Source organism: Mauremys reevesii, linkage group 27 (assembly GCF_016161935.1).
Source record: "Mauremys reevesii isolate NIE-2019 linkage group 27, ASM1616193v1, whole genome shotgun sequence".
Taxonomy (NCBI): Eukaryota; Metazoa; Chordata; order Testudines; family Geoemydidae; genus Mauremys; species Mauremys reevesii.
Genome location: NC_052649.1, coordinates 9,891,977 through 9,912,180, shown reverse-complemented (window position 1 = coordinate 9,912,180; position 20,204 = coordinate 9,891,977). Strand labels below are relative to the sequence as shown.

Here is a 20,204-nt window from a genome sequence, read left to right as displayed (position 1 = left end):
TTCCCGCACCACCCACACCGAGTTTAAAGGAGGAGTATTTTACTAAAGAAAGGGTGACCGTCCTGTAATCAGGGTTCAGGCCCCTTTTCTCCTCTCTGCATTGGCCCTCTTAATGGCACCCAACATAGTCACTCTGCAGAGCAGATTCTGGCCCCTCCCCAGCCACAGAGCCCGCACTCCAAGGAGGAAGCACACGGCCTATGAAGAAAACTACAGCAAGAACAGATGAGGAACAGCCAGTTATGCAGAAACCCGAGGACTATTCATGTCTCCTTAGAAGGATGTCCAGGCTTCTCAGATCCACTTCTGCATATTCTCCTCCGGCGAGGGCTCCTGGACAATTCCTCTGCAAACTAATAAAGCCAAGCAAGGACCATCACTACACAGAGCTCTATGAATGTCCTCATCCCTGCCTCCCTCTCCCATTCCATCTATATCCGCCAGACTCAATGAACAGAGACTGAGTCAACATCCACAGACACTGCCTCACTCTAGCGCCCACTATCCTGCATGATTTTCATCCCCTCCTACTTGTTCATAGCTCCCGAGACCAAGCCAGTGGGGATGCATACCTAGCACTCCTGCCCCTGTTCTATGAAGGGAGACGGCACAAGGAGAGGCAAGGACAGAGACAGAGAGAGAGAAAGAGTGTTGGCCAACACACTAGAGAAGAGAGAGAGAGAGAAACACAGGAGAAAGGCAAGTAACTCACCATCTGGAGTCATCCTCCTGGATCCAACCTTCTCCTGCGGAGGACACGCTGCTTGTGAACAGAGCAATGACAAGCCCCTGAATATGGGGACCTTGTCTCCCTTGTATCCCCAGCTAGTCAGGAAACTCTTCTGACAAACCAGCCCCAGCTAACAGGGTGTCTGTACCTGGAGTCAGATGGGCTGTTAACAGAACCCTCAGCAAAACAGACACTTATCTCACTGACAGTGGCATCTGCTTGGCTCCCAAATGAACAGCTCTTGCCTGGCATGAACAATGCTCACAGGCTCGCTGCTCTCACTCACTTTCCATTGCATGAGGGCAGTAGACTCTGACATGTGACTTATTTTTCCTTGGTACTAAACCCAGCAGAGGAGAGAAAAACAAACAAATTAGCATCTCCATCTGCAATGTCACGTAGTTTCTTCATCTCCCATATCCCATGGCTCCGCCATCAAACCATCTCCTATTACTACTATACCTCTGCAACTAGAAGGGATCCATTGTAACTGCACCCAAAATAGTCACTTTGCTCAGGAGACTCTTGTCCCTTCCCCAGCCTTAATACTACAGTGTCCTGTACCCAGCGAGGAAGCACAAGGCCTGTGAAGTAAACTACAGCGAGTACAGATAAGGAATTAAAAGCACTGACCTCTTACTCACAGCCAGTTGTTCAGAAGGCAGAAAGCTGAGGATTGTTCCTGTCTGGTTAGAACCATGTCCAAGCTGCTCAGATCCACCTCTGCCAGTTTCTCCTCCGGCTCGAGCTCCTGGACAATTCCTCTGGAAGTGCAGCTGCAAAAGCCAAGCATGCGCCATCTCTACACACAGTTCTAATGGTGCTTGAAATGTTGCCCTCAATCTTGCCTCCCTCTTCCACCTATCTACATCAGCCCCACTTGAACAGAGACCGATTCAACACTGACAGTCACTGCTCCACTCTCGCACCCACTACCCCGCATGGTTTTCGTCCCCTACTACTACTCCAGGGCTTTCAAGACCTAACCTGTGGAGATGCACACCTCGCAGGCCTGCCTGTGTCCTAAGAAGGGAGATGGCACAAGGAAAGGAAAGGACAGATTAAGAGAGAGCGTTGGCCAACACACAAGAACAGATGAGGAACAGCCAGTTATGCAGAAACCCGAGGACTATTCATGTCTCCTTAGAAGGATGTCCAGGCTTCTCAGATCCACTTCTGCATATTCTCCTCCGGCGAGGGCTCCTGGACAATTCCTCTGCAAACTAATAAAGCCAAGCAAGGACCATCACTACACAGAGCTCTATGAATGTCCTCATCCCTGCCTCCCTCTCCCATTCCATCTATATCCGCCGGACTCAATGAACAGAGACTGAGTCAACATCCACAGACACTGCTCCACTCTAGCGCCCACTATCCTGCATGATTTTCATCCCCTCTTACTTGTTCATAGCTCCCGAGACCAAGCCTGTGGGGATGCACACCTAGCACTCCTGCCCCTGTTCTATGAAGGGAGAAGGCACAAGGAGAGGCAAGGACAGAGACAGAGAGAGAGAGAGAGAAAGAGAGTGTTGGCCAACACACTAGAGAGACAAAGAGCGAGAAAATGAGAAACACGGGAGGAAGGCAAGCAACTTGTCACCTGGAGTCATCCTCCTGGATCCAACCTTCTGCTGCAGAGGACACACTGGTACTGGCCAGAGGACTGAGCAGCCCCTAAAAATAGGGACCTTGTCAACCTCGTAACCACAGCAGAGCCTTCACCTAACAAGACACTTATCTCACTGACAGTGGTCCTTGCTCCACTCCCAGCTGGATGGCTCTTCCCTGGCATCAACAATGCTTAGAATCTCCCAGCTCTCGCTCCCTTTCCATGGCATGTGCGGAGTGGACTCTGACTCTGCACTTGGTACTAAACCCAGCACTAGGGGGAAAAACAAATCAGTTAGCATCTCAGTCTGCAACGTGCATAGGTTCTTCTTCTCCCATCTACCACACCTCAGGGCTCCGCCCTCAACCCTCCTCCCATTACAGCTTTAGCACTACAACTAAAAAGCAGCCCACTGCACCTACATCCAAGATACTCACTCTGCACAGGAGACTTGTGCCTTTGCCTCATCTGAATCCCACAGAGCACCGTGTCCAATGAAGAAATTCAGAGCCTCTGAACAAAACCGGAGCCAGTACAGATGAGGGATTCCAAGCACTGACCGCTTACTCACAGCCAGTTGTGCGGGAGGCAGAAATCTGAGGACCATTCATGTCTGCTTAGAAGGATGTCCAGGCTCCTCAGGTCCGCGTCTGCCACTTTCTCCTTCAGCTGCTGCTCCTGGACAATTCCTCTGCAAGCGCAGGAAATGAGCAAAGCAAGAGCCATCACTACACAAAATTCAATTGGTGCAGGTAATCTTGCCCTCATCCCTGCCTATCTACATCAGACCCACTTGAAGAGAGACAGTCAACATCCACAGTCACCCCTCCACTCTAGCGCCCACTACGATGCATGATTTTCGTCCCCTCCTACTTGTTCATAGCTCCCGAGACCTAGCCTGAGGGGAAGCACACATAGCACTCCTGCCCGTGCCCTATGAAGGGAGACAGCCGAGAGAGAGTGTGTGTGTTGGCCAACACAGTAGAGTAGAGTAGAGAAGACAGAGAGAGAAACAGAGGAGGAAGGCAAGCAACTCACCACCTGGAGTCATCCCTCATGGATCTAACCTTCTCCTGCCGAGGACACACCGATCCTGGCCAGAGAAATCAGTCCCTGAAAATGGGGACCGTGTCTCCCTCAAAACCACAGCTAGTCAGGAACCTTTTCTTACAAACCCACTCCACCTAACGGGGTGTCTCTACCTGTAGCCAGGTGGGCCGTGAGCAGAACCCTCAGCAAAACAGATACTTATCTCAGTGATAGTAGCAGCTGTTCTGCTCCCAGATGGACGGCTCCTGCCTGGCACCAACAACGCTCGCAGTCTCGTCACTCTCACTCATAAGGGCAGTAGACTGACATGTGACGTCTTTTTGCTTGGTACTAAAACCAGGGGATAAAACAAGTAAGCTACCGTCTCAGTCAGAAATGTCTCTTAGGCTCTTCTTTTCCCCTCTCACGCACGGCAGGGTTCCGCCCTCAACCCATTACACCTTTAGGACTAAAGTACAAAGCACCTCTTACAACAACACCCAACACAGTCACTCTGCACAGCAGACTCTGGCCCCTCACCCTTAATCCCACAGAGCCCTGTACCCAACAAGAAACCACACGGTCAATGAAGAATACTACAGTGAGTACAGATGACTGAGTTCAAAGCACTGAGCCCTTACTCACAGCCAGTTATGCAGAAGGCAGAAACCTGAGGACTATTCTTATTTCCTTAGAAGGATGTCCAGGCTGCTGAGGTCCACTTCTCACATTCTCATCCGGCTGGGGCTCCTGGACGATTCCTCTGCAAACTAATAAAGCCAAGCAAGAACTGTCACTACACAGAGCTCTATGAATGCCCTCATCCCTGCTTCCCTCTCCCATCCCATCTACATCCGCTCGACTCGATGAACAGAGACTGAGTCAACATCCACAGACACCGCTCCACTCTAGCGCCCACTACCCTGCATGATTTTCATCTCCTCCTATTTGTTCATAGCTCCTGAGACCTAGCCTGTGGGGATGCACACCTAGCACTCCTGCCCGTGTCCTATGAAGGGAGACAGCACAAGGAGAGGCAAGGACAGAGACAGATTGTTGGCCAACACACTAGAGAAGAGAGTGAGAGAGAGAGAGAAAGGCAAGAAACTGATATGGGTCGTGAGCAGAACCCTCAGCAAAACAGACACTTATCTCACTGACAGTGGCGTCTGCTCGACCCCCACATTCACGGCTGTTGCCTGGCATGAACAATGCTCACAGGCTCGCTGCTCTCACTCACTTTCCATCGCATGAGGACAGTAGACTCTGATGTGTGACTGCTGGGTTTAGTACCAAGGAAGAAGTAAAAAGAAAAAAAAAATATACCATCTCCGTCTGCAATGTCACTGCAGTCTATTCATCATTCATTTCACATCTCCCCCCACTCCGCCTCAACCCATCTCCCATTACTACTTTACAGCTGCAACTAGAAGGGACCCATTTTAACTGCACCCAAAATAGTCACTTTGCTCAGGAGACTTTGTCCCTTCCCCAGCCCTTCCCAAAGCCTTAATCCCAAAGAGCTCAACGAAGAAGCACGGCCTATGAAGGAAACAAGAGTGAGTACAGATAAGGAATTGAAAACACTGACTTCTTACTCATAGCCAGTTATCCAGAATGCAGAAAGCTGAGGACTGTTCATGTCTCCTTAGAAGGATGTCCAGGCAGTTCAGGTCCACTTCTGACAGCTTCTTCTCCTGCACACTCCTGCTGCAATAAAGCAAACTAATAAACAAGCAAGAACTATCACTACACCAGTGGTTCTCAACCTTTTGTACTGATGATCCCTTTTACATAGAAAGCTTCTGAGTGTGACCCTCCTTATAAATTAAAAACACTTTTGTATATGTATATTATAACACCATGCTGGAAGCAATGCTGGAAGTGATGTTTAGTATGGAGGATGACATTTCACAACCCCCAAATAACAACATTACGGCCCCTGACGGACCTAAACCCCAGTTTGAGAACTTCTGCACTACATAGAGCCCAATTAAGCCCCTCTTCCCTGCGTCGCTGATCTGTCTTAGCCCCACAACACCAACAGTCATCGCTCCAGTCTCGCACCGACTGCCCCGCATGATTTTCGTCCCCTCCTACTTCTTTATGGCTCCCAAGACACAACCTGTGGGGGTGCACACCTAGCTCACCTGCCGATATCCTAAGAAGGGAGACAGCACAAGGAAAAGCAAGGACAGATTGAGAAAGAGTGTTGGCCAACACACTAGAGGAGAGAGAGAGAGAGAAACACGAGGGAAAGGCAAGCAATTCACCACTTGGACTCATTCTCCTAGATGCAACCTTCTGCTGCGTAGGACACACTGCTCCTGGCCAGAAAACTGAGCAGCCCCTAAAAATGGGGATCTTCTCTCTCTCTCTCAAAACCACAGCTAGGCAGGAACCTTTTCTTACAAACACAGCCTCAGCAAACGGGGCATCCCTTTCAGGAGCAAGGTGGGCCGTGAGCAGAGCAATCACCAAAACAGACACTTATCTCATTGACAGTGATGACTCTTCCATTCCCACTTGGACGGCTTTTTCAAGGCATCAATAATTCTCGCAGTCCCATCACTCTCGCTCACTTTCCATCGTATGGGGGCAGTAGACTCTGACTTGTCACTTCTTTTCCCTTGGTACTAAATCCAGCGGAAAAACAAGTCAGTCACCATCACAATTGGCAATGTTGGGTAGCTGCTTCTTTTTGCCTCTCCCACATGGTGGGGTTCTGCCCTGAACCCTCCTCCCATCACGCCTTTATGACTACAAGTAGAAAGCACCCCTTGCGACAACACCTGAAATAGTCACTCTGCACAGATGACTCTGGTCAGACACACCAAACCTGTGGGGAAAACACACAGAAATTGTGCTGCTTTTTGCCTTGTAACTTATTGCTTCTTGTAGCTTTTTGCTTCCAGCAAGCACGGACAAGGAGGAGCAAAGGGGACGGCTAGTTGAGGTGCACAGCGGGCCCACCACAGTCCCAGACTGCACGCCAGGGGAGATCTAGTCATTGAGTGTTGGGGTTCTTAGGGATTGGCTTGTTTTCAAATGGGTTTATCTTGATTTTTGGCTTATTGTCAAAGTCGGGGTGCTTATTTCCCCAGTGAAAGTTAGCAATTGTGACTCTGGTCCCTTCCCCAGCCTTAATCCCAAAGAGCCCCACACCCAACAAGGAAGCAAACAAAGTGTAAAGAAAATCACAGCAAGTACAGATGAGGAATTCCAAGCACTGACCACTTACCCACAGCCAGTTATGCACGAGGCAGAAAGCTGAGGACTGTTCATGTCTCCTTAGAAGAATGTCCAGGCTCCTCAGGCCCACGTCTGCCAATTTCTCCTCCGGCTGCTGCTCCTGGACAATTCCTCTACAAGTGCAGCAAATAAGCCAAGCAAGAGCCCTCACTACAAAAAATTCAATTGGTGCGTGAAATCTTGTCCTCATCCCTGCCTCCCACATCAGCCCCACTAGAGCAGAGACTCAGTCAACACCCACAGTCACCGCTTCACTCTAGCGCCCACTGCCCTGCATCATTTCGGTCCCCTACTTGTTCATAGCTCACAAGACCTAGCCTGTGGGGATGCACACCTAACACACCTGCCCGTGTCCTACGAAGGAAGACAGCACAAGAAGAGGCAAGGACAGAGAGAGAGTGAGACAGACAGACAGAGAGTGTGTGTTGGCCAACACATTAGAGGAGAGAGAGAGAAAAAGGGAGGGAGTCAAGAAACTCACCAGCTGGAGTCATCCCCTGAATCTAATATGCTGCGGAGGACACACTGGTCCTGGCCAGAGACATGAGCAGCCCCTGAAAATGGGGACATCGTCTCCCTTGTAACCACAACTAGTCAGGAACCTTTTCTTACAAACCCAGCCCCAGCTAACGGGGCGTCCCTACCGGGAGCAAGATGGGCCTTGAGCAGAGCGATCACCAAAGAAGACACTTATCTCATTGAGAGTGGTGGCGGTTCCGCTCCCAGATGGACGCCTTCTGCGTCGCATCAACAACGCTTGCAGACTCATCGCTCTTGCTCTCTTTCCATTGCACGAGGGCAGTAGACTCTGGCCTGTGACTTCTTTTCTCTTGCTACTAAACCCAGCACAAGGGGGAAAAACAAATCAGTTACCCTTTCAGTCAGCAACTTTGGGTAGGCTCTTATTGTCCCCTCCCGGACACAGTGGGGCTCCGCCCTCAACCCTATTCCCATTACACCGGTAGGACTGCAAGTAGAAAGCACCCCTTGCAACGACACCCGAAATAGTCACTTTGCACAGCAGACTCTGGTCACACACACACACACACCAAATCTCAAGGGGGAAAATAAAACATACAAATCGGGCTTGGTTTTGGCCTGTAACTTATTGCTCGTTGTAGCTTGCTACTTCCGGCAAGCAGGGGCAAAGGGGGGAGAGAGAGTCAGGGGTGCACAGCGGACCCACCACATTCCCAGACTGCACGCCAGGAGAGATCTAGTCATTGAGTGCTGGGGTTCTTAGGAATTGGCTTGTTTTGGCCTTATTTGAAATAGGATTAGCTTGATTTTTGGAATATTGTGAATTCAGGGTTCTTATCTACCCAGTGAAAGTTGGCAAGTATGACTCTGGTCTCTTCCCCAGCCTTAATCCCACAGTGCCCCATACCAAACAAGGAAGGAAATGGCCTATGAAGAAAATTACAGTGAGTACAAAAATTCCAAGCACTCACTGCTTACTCACAGCCAGTTAGGCAGAAGGCAGAAACCTGAGGACTGTTGAGGTCTCCTTAGAAGGATGTCCAGGCTGCTCACATCCACTTCTGCATATTCTCGTTCGGTGAGGGCTCCTGGATGATTCCTCTGCAAACTAATAAAGTCAAGTAAGTACCATCACTACACACAGCACTACTGGTGCATTTAATCTTGCCCTCATCCCTGCTTCCCTCTCCCATCCCATCTACATCCGCTCGACTCGATGAACAGAGACTGAGTCAACATCCACAGACACCGCTCCACTCTAGCGCCCAATACCCTGCATGATTTTCATCTCCTCCTATTTGTTCATAGCTTCCGAGATCTAGCCTGTGGGGATGCACACCTAGCACTCCTATCCGTGTCCTATGAAGGGAGACAGCACAAGAAGAAGCAAGGACAGAGACAGAGTGAGAGACAGACAGACAGAGTGTGTGTTGGCCAACACATTAGAGGGGAGAGAGAGAGAGAAAAAAAACATGGGAGGGAGTCTAGAAACTCAAGAGCTGGAGTCTTCCACCTGGATTGAACCTTCTGCTGCAGAGGACACACCCCTCCTGGCCAGAGAAATGACCAGTCCCTGAAAATGGGGACCTTGTCTCCTTCATAACCACTAGTTAGGAACCTTTTCTTACAAACCCAGACCTTGCTAATGGGGTGTCCCAATGGGACCCAAACAGCCTGCATAGAGACGTGGGCGGTCCCCCCCAAACCGTTAAGCCCCCATGGGACCCCTACAGACTGCAGAGGCCTGGGGGGTCCCCCCGAAACCGTTAAGCCCCCCTAGAACCCCAACAGCCTGCAGAGAGGCCTGGGTGGGCCCCCAAACCCCATAAGCCCCCTTGGTACCCAAAAGCCTGCAGAGAGGCCTGGGGGGTCCCCCCCAAAACCGTTAAGCCCGCATAGGACACCAAAAGCCTGCAGAGAGGTCTTTGGGGTCCCCCCGAACCCCGTAAGGCCCCAGGGACACCTACAGCCTGCAGAGAGGCCTGGGGGGTTCCCCCCCAAACATTTTATCCCCCATGGGACCCCTACAGACTGCAGAGAGGCCTGTGAGGTCCCCCCCAAAACCAGTAAAGCCCCCCTAGGACCCCAACAGCCTGCAGAGAGGGCTGGGGGGTCCACCTGAACCCCGTAAGACCCCCTGGGACCCCTACAGCCTGCAGAGAGGCCTGGGGGGTCCCCCCGAAACCCATAATCTGCCCTTAGACCCCAAAGGACTGCAGAGAGGCCTGGGGGGGTCTCTCCCCAAACAGTTAAGCCCCCAAGGGACCCCTACAGCCTGCAGAGAGTACTGGGGGGTTCCCCCGAGCCCCGTAAGCCCCCATGGGACCCCTACAGCCTGCAGAGAGACCTGGAGGGTCCCCCCGAGCCCCGTAAGCCCCCAGGGACCCCTACAGCCTGCAGAGAGGCCTGGGGGGTCCCCCCAAAACCGTTAAGCCCCCATGGGAACCCTACAGACTGCAGAGAGGCCTGGGAGGGTCTCCCCAAACCCTATAAGCTCACAGGGACCCCTACAGCCTGCAGACAGGCCTTGGGGTCCCCCCGAACGCCGGAATACACCCAGGGACCCCTGCAGCATTCAGAGAGGTCTGTGGGGTCTCCCCAAAACCCGTAAGCCGCCCTGGGACCCCAACAGCCTGCATAGAGGCCTGGGGGGTCCCCTCCAAACTGTTAAGCCCCCATGGGACCCCTACAGACTGCAGAAATGCCTGGGGGGTCCCCCCAAAACCCGTAAGCCCCCCATGTGCCTCCAACAGCATGCAGAGAGGCCTGGGTGGTCTCCCCCCAACCGTTAAGCCCCCATGCGACCACTACAGACTGCAGAGAGGCCTGAGGGGTCTCCCCGAACCCCGTAAGCCCCCCAAGGGACCCCGACAGCCTGCAGAGAGACCTGTGGGGTCCCCCAAAACCAGTAAAGCCGCCCTGGGACCCGAAAAGCCTGCAGAGAGGCCTGGGGGATCTCCCCGAACCAGCTAAGCCCCCCTGGGAACCCTACAGTCTGCAGAGAGTCCTGGGGGGTCCCCCCAAAACGTTAAGTCCCCATGGGACCCCTACAGACTGCAGAGAGGCCTGGGGGGTCCCCCCCAAACAGTTAAGCCCCCATGGGACCCCTACATACTGCAGAGAGGCCTGGGGGGTCTCCCCGAACTCCCTAAGCCCCTTTGGGACCCCTACAGCCTGCAGAGACACCTGGGGGGTTCCCCCGAACTCCGGAATACACCCAGGGACCCATACAGCATTCAGAGAGGTCTGGGGGGTCCCCTCGAACACCGTATCCCCCCTGGGACTCCTACAGCATTCAGAGAGGCTTGGAGGTCCCCCCGAAACCCATAAGCCTCCCTGGTATCCCTACAGCCTGCAGAGAGGCCTGGGGGGGTCTCCCCAAACCCCGTGAGCTCCCCAGGGTCACCTACAGCGTGCAGAGCGGCCTGGGGGGTCCCCCCCAAACAGTTAAGACCCCATGAGACCCCTACAGACTTCATAGAGGCCTGGAGGGTCTCCCCGAACCCCATAAGCCCCCCAGGGACCCCTACAGCCTGCAGAGAGGCCTGGGGCGTCCCCCCCAAACCGTTAAGCCCCCATGGGACCACTACAGACTGCAGAGAGGCCTGGGGGATCTCCTCCAAACCTTTAAGGCCCCATTGGACCCCTACAGACTGCAGAGAGTCCTGTGGGGTTCCCCAAACACCGTATGCCCTCCAGGGACCCCTACACTCTGCAGAGAGGCCTGGGGGGTCCCCCCAAAAGCCTCCATGAGACCCCAATAGCCTACAGAGAGGCCTGGGGGCTCCCCCCGAACGCCATAAGCCCCCCGTGCACCCCTACAGCGTTCAGAGAGCCCTGGGGGGTCTCCCCGAAACCCGTAAGCCGCCCTGGGACCTCAACAGCCTGCATATAGGCCTGGGGGGTCCCCCCCAAAATGATAAGCCCCCATGGGACCCCTACAGCCTGCAGAGAGGCCTGGGGTGTCCCCCCCCCAAAACCTTTAAGCCCCCATGGGACCCCTACAGACTGCAGAGAGGCCTGTGGCGTCGCCCCAAAACCAGTAAAGACCCCCTGGGAACCCTACAGCCTGCAGAGAGGTCTGGGGGTCCCTCCGAATGGCCTAAGCCACCCCGAGACCCCTACAGACTAGAGAGAGGGATGGGGGGTCCCCCCGGACCACCTAAACCCCCCCAGGAACCCTACAGCCTGAAGAGTTAAAAAACTATTAATTTTAAAGGAATTTCATAAACAATGTGTTAATTATTTGGAATTGAACCATTACCAGTAAAAAAAAATCCATTTTAATTCAAAATGTTACTTTGCACATTATCTGCACTCATGAGGATTTTTGGCTCTTTGTTTATATATTTACCATTAAACAAGTTTTTTTATGTCCTTATGGAGCATTTGTAAGCCTTTCAATAAGGCTAAAACTACTGAAATAGAAAAGCAAACAAGATGAGGCAGTGAAATTGTTGCATACTCCATAAGGCCTCAATCACACACACCACCTACTGCTAAATCGCTATTGGGAAAAGTCCTTTGCTTGTTTCCCCATCTGTAATGTGGGGATGATCACACACCTTCCTTGGAATCTGTGAATGAGAAGCCCTGCCTAGGACCTAAAAAAGCTGTTCCAATTCTGCTAACACTAGACCCCCAGTTCTCATGCACACCTTCTTGCCTTGGTGCCGTTTGAAGCAAAATGCACAAATTCAGTGACTGGAAAACTTGTTTATGCTGCAGATTTCATGTTCACTGATGCCAAAGAGCGCTGCTTTATAAAGGCAGAAATCTGTCCTTTACACAACCAGGCCCAGGAGGGATTTGGCCCTGTTCCTGCAAACACAGGTGCACACGAGCTGCGCTACACATGCCTATGCAGTCGCTGGGCGTTTCCAGCACCAGGCCCCTCCCCAGCACCCAGGCAACCCGCAGAGAATGGCCGTCAGGTCAGGCGCTCACAGGGGAACGTGTCGCCGGGGAGGATTCAGCGGGCAGGGAATAGGGCGGCACTTTAGGGAGCGATTCGGGGCCCCAGCTGCAGTCAGCCAGACCCCGATAACCCTGAGCGGCCGCTGGACATCACTGGGCCTACAGCTCCCATGGCCAGCGAGGCGCTGCCTGCGGGCTTCACCGACGTCTGCCCCGGCGCCCCGCGCCCCGCCCTGACAACGGGGGAGCGCGGACCGGACGTTACGTTACCAGCTATGTAAACGCTCTAATATTGTTCGACTAGAAACAGTGGCCGGAAGTAGTTGGTGCGGAACTTTAACACTGTCTGTCGTGCACAGTCACTGCGCGTTGTTTGCCGCGGTAGCGCTTTAAGAGTGTCCTACTAGAGTGACTGGTTGCGCTAAGCACGGTAATACAGTCCCACCAGGGACAGTGTCCAGAAATTATTTACTACGGCAAACTCACTAATACTAACCCCCCGGGAACACTGACCGGAAGTCATTCGCCGCGGGGTGCCCCAAAGTATTCCCTTGCGGAAACGGACCGGAAGTCTTACCGCAGTGCCCTCTCTAATAGCGTCCCACGGGGAAAGCGATCGGAAGTCTTTTGCCCAGGCGCCGTTTCTAATAGTATCCCATCGGACGCAGTGACCGGAAGTAATTTCTCCAGTTCCTGCTCTAACAATGTTCTACGGGGAACTGTGACCGAGAGTTCTTTGCCCCGCTACGTGTCCCACCGGGAGCAGCTCCAGACGGTTTCGCTCTAACAGCATGGCACCAAGAGCAGTTCCCGGGCACCGCCATGGCCATCGAGCGGAAGCTGTCCTGCCTTTACCGCTGGGGCTACTGGGGTGGGGGAACAACCGGCTGGAGGGGCTTGGAGAATAGGGGCGGGGATGAGCAGCGGACCTGGGAGAGTTAGGGGCATGGGGGGGGGGTCCCTGCGGCAGCCCAGCACTGGAGACTACAACGCCCTGGTGCAGCCCGGGGTGGTACGCGCGGCTCCCTAAGCACAGCAGGGAGACTGTTCCCACGCATCCCCATCACCGCCCTCGCCTCTGACTTTCTCCAGCCTCGCCTCGGGAGCGCCCTGAACATGGTAAGTTCCGGTCAGGCCTCACAACGGCTGACGGGAGATGGAGTCAAAGGGAACACACCACCTTTCCCACAATGCACCGGTTCCCTCCGCCGCCTGCCCAGGGTCTCCTCAACAGAGCGCGTCAGCTGTATGTGTCAGAGGCCGCTCCACCCACTGAGCTGGGCACTACGCTCCTGCTTTGGATCCCCCCGTCACAGACCAGGCAGCCCCTTCCAGCACTGAGATGGGGTGCTCAGAACTGCATGCAGTATTCCAGGTGATTTACAGAGAGTCCTTATGGTCTATGTGACGGGCTCTCTGGATTACCACCTAATGTATTAGCATTTCACTGAGCCTCTCTCATGCAACCAGGCTGGGTTCCCTCTCCCTGCTTTGCTGAATTAGGCTCTCCGGTCTCTTGAGCCGGCCCCCGCCCATGGAACCTGGCTGCCATGAGCTGCTCCCTGCAGTACTTATCCCCCTTGGGTACCTGCCTCTCAGCAGCCCCGTTGCAACCTGGTCACTGCCTGGAGATCTGCCGCTCTAGCCAGGTCACTCTCCCGGTAAGAAATACATGTGATGGATGGCGCTCGTTGAAAGCGTCTCTGGTTAGAGTTCAGTCCCTGCTCAGTGCAGAGGGAGATTGGTAGGGGAATCCAGGCCCACTCACTCCACTGGACTCTGGCCCAGGGGCCTCTGACAGTTACCAAAGGTCTGGCACCCAAGAATGTCTGAAGGCTGCCCTCTCTGAACTACTTCCTCCCCCCGATGGTCCAAGTTTTGATGGCTGTAGTAAAAAGGGAAATGAACAAAAAGTACTTTTTGCGCCTTCAGTCTGGCTGGGCCTTGGGAGGCTCCTGAAATATTACTGCTCCTCAACTTGCTAGCCTCATTCTGTTTCTGAGCTGTGTCTTGCTTCCTTTCTAAGCCCCACCTCCATCTGGAGCATGTTTTGGTGTGGCTGGGCATGGTTGTCTGGGCTCAGAGTTGCTCTCTAACCTCTTCAGTCTTAGTGTGGAGTTTTAGACACCCTGTCACAGTGCACACATGTATAGTGTGCATACAGACACCATGCCCCTACCCCACATGCACTGTAGCCATTGTGGGAGGTGGTGATTATGGACAGCGAGATTGTCTGCTCAGGCAGCTTGGGACAGTTTGATGGCAGGTTTTGAAGATGAATGTTTTAATTCTATAGACCATAGGGACTCAGCGAAATGAGTGAGAAACAAATGATCATACACCTATACTGTTAAGCTGGCAGGCTACTGCATTCTTACCCAACTGGAGCTTTTTTTTTTTTACATAGTTAATTTTTACAATCCTAGGTCCGCTGTGTTGTATTCAGCCAGCCTGGAGGTTACATTGCAGATCACTATGTTGAGAAAGGAGGTAGGGAATAGAGCATCTCCCACTGAGGTGAGTTAACTGTTGTGCTGCAATATTTTTGAAGACTCTTGTCTTCCTGTTTTACAATTGGTAGAAGAGTGTTTGCAAAGTCCAGTTACCATTGCAGTTTATGTTAATACTGAATTGCACAGATGCTAACAAAATGTCAACTTTGATTTACTGACAAAAAAAAAAAACCTCATTAACACAGCGTTAAGGTTGTCCAGAAGTGGCTTGTGCCCTTCCAGAATGTCATGTTCAGCAAAAATCAACCCATGAAAGTCAGGAACTACAGCTTTAATGTTCATACAGATGCAATCTTAACTCTTCCTCCCTTGAGCTGGCAATAGCCACTGGGAATTATCTGCATGCATTCCAGCTGCATTCAGTATATTAGATGTAGCGGTACTGAATATTGGAGGCATTAGTTGGAACAGCTAGGTAGAGGTTTGATTGTGATATGCTGATCTGGGGATTAGTCTGAAGAGTGTCTCAGAACTAAATTTTAATATAAGATCTGGGTCTGAGGCGCCCGCCTTCCCCATCTCTCCTCCCCTGCATATGTTTGATAAAAGGAAAGAAGTGTGCGTGTACCTTGCTAGATCTAATATGCATAATTTCAGCATTGCATTCTGTAAATTGTGTTAGTGGCAGGGCATATGGGCTGTCATGAGCTCTATTCGCTGAGTGACATCCACTATCTGTAAAGGCAAGTATGTGTGCTATGGGCACATTAGGTCATCACTCAAAGAGGACAAAGTTAAGATTGCATTGTTGTGTATCTTAACTCTGTAATTCCTGGTATTCAGAGGTTTGAGTTTTGGCATCAGATAACACAGAATTAAGGTTGCCTGATGGTAACAAATTTTTGCCGATGAATACTGTATCTTTGCAATGAAGTAGCAAGTAAAGATTTTATAAGCTGCAATCTTAATGTAGCTTTTCAGAGAATGAAGTTGTGTTACTATTGTAAGAAGTAGGTGATTGTACTCTGAGTGAAGTGCAAATAATGGCAATCAATATAAACTAGGGCTGTTAAGCAATTAAAAAAATTAATTGTGATTTAAAAATCACCATTAATCATGCTGTTAACACTAGAATACCATTTATTAAATATTTTTGGATGTTTACTACATTTTAAAATATATTAATTTCAATTACAACAGAATACAAAGTGTACAGTGCTCACTTTATAATTTTTGCTTACAAATATTTGCACTGTAAAAAACAAAAATTGTATTTCAATTCACTTTATACAAGTACTGTAGTGCAATCTCTATCATGAAAGTTGAACTTACAAATGTAGAACTACGTACAACTATGTACAAAAAAACTGCATTCAAAAATAAAACATTGCAAAACTTTAGAGCCTACTTCTTGGTCCGCCAATCACTCAAACAAACACGGTTGGTTACAATTTGCAGGAGATAATGCTGCCTGCTTCTTGTTTACGATGTCACCTGAAAGTGAGAACAGGCGTTCGCATGGCACTGTTGTAGCTGACTTTGCAAGATATTTACGTGCCAGATGCGCTAAAGATTCATATGTCCCTTCATGCTTCAACCACCATTCCAGAGGACATGCTTCCATGCTGATGACAGGTTCTGCTTGAAAATGACCCAAAGTAGTGTGGACTGACACATGTTCATTTTCATCAGCCGAGTCAGATGCCACCAGCAGAAGGTTGGTTTTCTTTTTTGGTGGTTTGGGTTCTGAAGTTTCTGCATCAGAGTGTTGCTCTTTTAAGTCTTCTAAAAGCATGCTCCACAGCACTTCAGATTCTTAAACCTTGGGTTGAGTGCTGTTGCTATTTTTGAAAAATCTCACATCAGTACCTTCTTTGCATTTTGTCAAATCTGCAGTGAAAGTGTTCTTAAAACGAATGTGTGCTGGGTCATCATCCGAGACTGCTATAACATGAAATATGCAGAATATGGGTAAAACAGAGCAGGAGACATACAATTCTTCCCCTAAAGAGTTCAGTCACAAATGTAATTGATGGTTTTTTTTTTAAAACAAGCATCATCAGCATGGAAGCATGTCCTCTGGAATGGTGGCCGAAGCATGAAGGGGCATACGAATGTTTATCATATCTGATATGTAAATACTTTGCAATGCTGGCTACAAAAGTGCCATGTGAACACCTGTTCTCACTTTCAGGTGACATTGTAAATAAAGAGCAGGCAACAGTATCTCCCATTGATGTAAACAAACTTGTTTGTCTTAGCAATTGACATAATAAGAAATAGGACTGAGTGGACTTGTAGGCTCTACTCAGGGCATCCCAGAAGAGGGGAAGGGAACCAGCTGTGGCTCCTAGATTCCGTGACCCCATCCATGTTTGAGCAGCCTGAAGACAGTTCTAACGTACACCAGCTGGCTGTTGTCCCCAAAGGATCATAAATTAGATGGGGAATAGCCAGAATGCAGCAAATGCCAACCACTTGCCCCTCCCAGTCTCCAACATGCCTTCTGCCAACCTAACATGCCCCCTGTGCTAGAGGTTTTAGGAGAAGTGGGCCAGGAATCAGATATGACAGCTCTACACCCACTGGAGATTCCCAGGTAATCCCCAGCAGGGTAATTAGGTTCTCTCTTCAGTTGCCAAAAGGAGGCAGAGATTCTACCTCAATGTGTAGCGTGTGGCTCTTCTTGACTTTTGAGATGATGTTTGACCCCGAGGCTAAAGAAGTTGGATATCACTACTGTAAACTATACAATGTTTTCACAAGTTCTTAGCCCCAACCCCATTAAAAATTGCAATCCATGTCTTTAAACACAAAAGGAAAACAGCAGATACATTCCACCCCCCCTTTCTGTCGCCTCCAAAATCAAAGCAGCCAGGTTGCAAAAAATAATCTAAAAACCACTCCGTGGCCTACTTTAAGAGTCCCAAACACCACAGTCCCTCCAACACCTGTTTGTAAAGATTGGCTTTACAATATGCTTAGAAGTCAATGAACGTGGACTATGTCACATCAGAAGAGGAGTATTTCAAGTTGCGCGATCCCACAGAATTGGCACTGCTGTCAGTCCATTCCCTCCCTTCCCCAATCAGCCCAACATTCTCCTCTCACATGCACACATTTGTTCTCTTTCCCTCTTCTGTGAGGCCACAAGGAAAGAGGCTTGGGGCTGCCAGGGCTTGGCAGTTAGAGGAAGCCACTGCAGCGTGGGAACTGGGTTGTAGTTGAAAGTATTAGCCATGCCAGAGAAGGGAGCCATCCTGACTCATTTACCGCTGGCAAAAAGTGCGCCCCAATTATCAGCTGCATGTAGAAGAATCAAAGAACCCGTACAATTTCCTTAACAAAATGTTGAACTTTTATTAAATACAGTTCTGAAGCAGTGAGGTTACAATAATTCAACCAGTTTCTAAATTCTGACACCTCCTCAGCCAAGAACCTGTTTCCAGACTAAGCACAGGGTACAGCTACAACATTAGTTTCAAGAGTTATCTTTTTCTGTTCCTAGTCCCTTCTAGCCAATAGGAGCTCAGCAAACATAGAATCATAGAACTGGAAGGGACCTTGAGAGGTCATCTAATCCAGTCCCCTGCTCTCAAGGCAGGACTAAGCATTATCTAGACCATCCCTGACAGGTGTTTGTCCAACCTGCTCTTAAAAATCTCCAGCGATGGAGATTCCACAACCTCCCTAGGCAATTTATTCCAGTGCTTAATCATTCTGACAGTTAGGAAGTTTTTCCTAATGGCCAACCTAAACCACCCTTGCTGCAATTTAAGCACACTGCTTCTTGTCCTATCCTCAGAGGTTAAGAACAATAATTTTTCTCCCTGCTCGTAACAACCTTTTATGTACTTGAAAACTGTTGTCAGACTATTCAGTGGTCTAATCCATGAACAAACGAACTCCAATTTTTTAGTTGCTGGATCACTGTATTGGATAACATACATTTTAAACCCACCTGATAAACAATTTTAAAAAATTACTCTCTAATTTTGGTGAAGTTACACCGCTTGACATTTTCTTTTTCCTAATGCTTATTTGTGAAATATTGGCTCTAAGGGCTTGTTTAGATTAGGAAAATTTGCACGGGTGTTACTTCAGTACTCCTGTTTTACACTGGTGCAAAATCCTTATCAGTTTAACTACATCTGTATAGTTACACCGGTCAGGGGGAAGAGGGGGCAAAATACACACAGCATGGAGTCTGTACACTTAAGAATCTGGTGATAAAGGGGAACTAGGCAGCTGAAACCAGTCTGCAGTACAGTATCTCAGTCTGCCATCCTGCTTATTACAATAAGTACAGCATTTATAGGACACATTTTTAAAGCATATTACAAACATCAATTCATTTAATAGGGCACTAATTATTGTACTCAATAAGATAAAGCTAACATAGAACAGTAGCACAGACAAGCTTGTTTGTGTTCTTCACAATACTAGAGATTAAATTGCAGCAGCCTGGATTTTACTTATCAAACCAGTGACTTGGTGCATGCAGGGCTAGAACTGGAAAGCCAAATATAGGCCACGAGTTTTTCAAGCCCTTTTGGATGAGTACTATTACCATAATCCCTTCTGGTTTTAAATGTGCAGGATTTGTGTTCACTCAGGTACTTTTCAGACAATTTTAGAGTCATATAAAACGTCTTTTTTCATCATAGGGAAGGGAGAAGAGACGCTCTAGCTGCTCCATTTTCTGCTGCCTTTCAGTATTCACATCTGCCCGAGCTCATTTATAATAAATTCCCATCACCAACAGATAGTTATTTAAGGAAAAGATAATCAGCTCCTCCAGTCACTCTTCCTCACCCTAAAGAAGCAAAAGGAGGGCACAAGCCTAATTTTTAAAATCTTTTGCAGGCAACTTTTAAACCAGAGAATTTAAATGAGCAAAGTGTGTACATTCAAAAGTGATGGTTTCCACAGCAGTGTATACTTTGGCAGGTCAGCTGTCTATGTTGTTAAATGTATGTGTCACTATGTATGTGCACTGTGTCCAAGTTAATGTTTGTCTTAATTTTTAGAATTTCCTTACGTGTCTATATTTAAAATCACATTCTTTACACAGCATCAACTAACAGATTTGTAGTTTGACATTTGATTTCTTTTGTAAGAATATGGGGAAAATGAAAAGGAGGACTTGTGCGTTTAAAAACTCAAGAGCACAGCCACATAAAGAAAATTAAGGACCTGTGCCCATGGTAAGGATGGCTTGCTAAAACTCTTCTGGCCTCTTAAAAAGCATCTGAAAAGACGCAGCTCTTGTGGTGGGTTTTTTTTCTGATTCTCTCCATTATTAAATCTATTTCAAATTTTGCCCATTCTCTAGCTGAAGTGTATCCCCAGACTGCACAAAATGGAGTCCAAACACCTGGTTTAATGGCCATACAATACAAGGAAAATGAATACTTTGATGTAATTCATTTTTCAATTAACACATTGCCTGTATCATTTTTCCCTCCATCCAATGTACAGTATAGTATTGCAGCTCTAGTGTGTGTACAAGCAGTTCAAAAACAGAGACACAGGCTAAGCCATCTATCAACATGTTTCCCGTTTTCATTAGTTTTTGTTTCCTAACCATGCAAATTTGTTGGAAGTTCAGTTCAAATTCCTGAAGAATTTGGGAGATGTTTTCCCTCCCCTTTCTTCAGCAAAGGCATGTCAATATTTCTTCCCCCACCCCCGGGGAACTCCAACTGTTCACATGTCTTCCTCTTGTCTAAAA

At 49.3% G+C, this 20,204-nt stretch overlaps 1 protein-coding gene and 1 long non-coding RNA gene across 9 annotated transcripts in view; one reads left to right on the top strand and one right to left on the bottom strand.

Annotated features, from left to right (window-relative positions):
* The window catches only part of LOC120392074, a 50,992-nt gene extending 38,714 nt beyond the window's left edge, over nucleotides 1-12,278 (bottom strand). Inside the window, exons 1-8 of one of the 8 annotated variants that reach the window (XR_005591578.1) lie at nucleotides 11,759-12,278; nucleotides 8,072-8,208; nucleotides 7,265-7,456; nucleotides 4,014-4,138; nucleotides 2,777-3,719; nucleotides 2,331-2,612; nucleotides 1,364-1,506; nucleotides 879-1,070 (exon numbers count right to left, since the gene is read on the bottom strand). This is a non-coding gene — a long non-coding RNA (uncharacterized LOC120392074). Of the gene's footprint in view, nucleotides 1-330; nucleotides 354-712; nucleotides 747-878; nucleotides 1,071-1,363; nucleotides 1,507-2,330; nucleotides 2,613-2,776; nucleotides 3,720-4,013; nucleotides 4,139-4,608; nucleotides 4,649-4,959; nucleotides 5,058-7,264; nucleotides 7,457-8,071; nucleotides 8,209-11,758 lie in introns of those variants that run through there. The other 7 variants (XR_005591581.1, XR_005591583.1, XR_005591582.1 and 4 more) reach the window with 7 other exon arrangements.
* Nucleotides 12,279-13,223: 945 nt separating this feature from the next.
* The window catches only part of MPP3 (membrane palmitoylated protein 3), an 82,919-nt gene continuing 75,938 nt past the window's right edge, over nucleotides 13,224-20,204 (top strand). Inside the window, exons 1-2 of the mRNA XM_039516387.1 lie at nucleotides 13,224-13,392; nucleotides 14,444-14,534. The gene's annotated coding sequence lies outside the window, so the exon portion shown is untranslated. The remainder of the gene's footprint in view (nucleotides 13,393-14,443; nucleotides 14,535-20,204) is intronic.